The sequence below is a fragment of the Austrofundulus limnaeus genome, unplaced genomic scaffold (genome assembly GCF_001266775.1).
Source record: "Austrofundulus limnaeus strain Quisiro unplaced genomic scaffold, Austrofundulus_limnaeus-1.0 Scaffold431, whole genome shotgun sequence".
NCBI lineage: Eukaryota > Metazoa > Chordata > Actinopteri > Cyprinodontiformes > Rivulidae > Austrofundulus > Austrofundulus limnaeus.
In genome coordinates this window covers 145,089-146,955 of record NW_013952833.1, presented here as the reverse complement: position 1 = coordinate 146,955, position 1,867 = coordinate 145,089, and the positions used below count along the sequence as shown (strand labels likewise).

The 1,867-nt window shown below is 43.1% G+C and overlaps 1 protein-coding gene across 1 annotated transcript in view; it reads left to right on the top strand.

Moving 5' to 3' along the window:
* The window catches only part of LOC106529260 (myelin basic protein), a 116,243-nt gene that overhangs the window by 70,953 nt on the left and 43,423 nt on the right, over nucleotides 1-1,867 (top strand). The window lies entirely within an intron of this gene.

Sequence of the window (1,867 nt, the reverse complement as noted above, 5' to 3'; positions counted from 1 at the left end):
AGACGTTTTGGTGGGGTGTTCAGTTCTATTTGTATGTCTTCAAGGTTTGAATAAGCCTTGGGGGAATGTTTAAAGTGGCCCACTAATTTTCTCCCGTTGACTAGAGCATCATTTACAGCTCGCTGTGACAACACACCTTCATGGACCACAACCTGAAGGCTGTGAGCAAAACATCCTAAGCTTGGCACTTGCAGCTGATCCATAGCTTTTTTCATGTTAGCAGCATTGTCTCTTAAAACAACATGGGACCTTTGTTTTGTCGATCTTCCAGTCACGCAGCATCTCCTCCATGGCGTTCATGATGGCATTAGCTCTGTGTGAACCTCTGAACTCGCGTGCGTGTAACACTGCTCTCCACAATGTAAATTCAGCGTCTATCCAGTGTGCAGTCAGACTTAATAAGGACAGCGGACAGTGGTCTGAGCTCCAAATGTCCGTGGTGAAGCTAACAGCATTAGCTTTCTCCAGACGGGTAACAATGCACTTTTGACTTCTTTATGCATCTGCGGTATAGTTTTGTCTACAATATAGTGGCGGCTAGGCATAATGTAGCGAGGCTCGAGGTGCTCAATTAGCCGTTTAAACCCGACATTACTCACCACCGACAGGGGCTGGTCGTCGAGCACAATAAACTGCGCTAGCTTCTCTGTTATGGCTAATGCCTTTTTACCGTCCTGGGGCAATTTGTCACGTTTTGCAAATGTTTCGGACAGCGTTGGTTGTTTAAGGGAGCCAGAACTTTGTTTCTTCGCCTTTGTGGCCTTGCGAAAACCCTCATGCTGTATTTTGTGATGCTGCTTCAAATGCGCGATGAGATTTGTTGTATTAAATTTCCCCCTGCTCTGTCCCACCACGGAGAACTTGTGCGTTACATGTTTTGCACTCGGCAGCAATGTCTTTTTCAGATTTGACCAAAAATACTGCCACACCGCTGACATCACTGCTCTTCCTTGCTACTTTCTTGTTAGCCCGCTGGCTGCTCTGCTGTTGTTAGCCTGCTGCTCTGCTGTTGTGATCACGTGGGRTCTGCACGCTGGTTCCAAGCGCTGCTGGATAGAAACACTGGAGCGGAGTCAGTGGACTGCTGGATTGAACTGCTTATATCGGAGCGCTTATATCGGACATTTTTTATGCAGGCCGATAAAATCCGATACTTGTTTTTTGGCTGATATCGGACCGATATCCGATATCAATTTCGGATCAGGACACCCCTATATGCTGCTCTAAAATCTATCTATACCTTTCTGCATTCTTGGTACATTTTCAGATGTGTAAACTGTCTATGCTTGAGGCTCTAACACACACCGATCGTACTCTCATCTTTAGTACAGAGGATGTGGAGAATTACAGACTTAGATTCTCTGGCCAGCGTTTTTGGATGGTATTCACATGTAAAATAATAAAAATATAAAACAATGACCTGAGTCATGTTTTGTCATAACTAATACAAAGCTTTAAATTTGATTTGTAAATTAAAAAAATTATGTTTCCTAAAAACCTGGGAAAATTTGGTATTATTTTGTTATTTTAGGAAAGTGTTACTTTGCATGTTAGAGCTTTAGGCAGCATGTGTGGATGGATTTGTGGAGAACTGTGTTTACAGACGATTTTTGGGAATGTTCCTCAGCGAATGATTAACTTATTTTTAATGCATCGGCCCCTGAGGACCTGAAGATCCCAACCATCAACTAGACATGGGTTTTTACGATGTAAAAACAAGTGTACATTGCCATGTAGCATGTCTGCCTGCAGCAGTGCACTTGCAGAATGATCTGTGACCAAGTTCAAATGTGTTTTGTATACCAGCTTGTGCCTGTCAAATCAGCAGGTGTTTGTAATGAGCATAATTGTATAACAATATGATGTG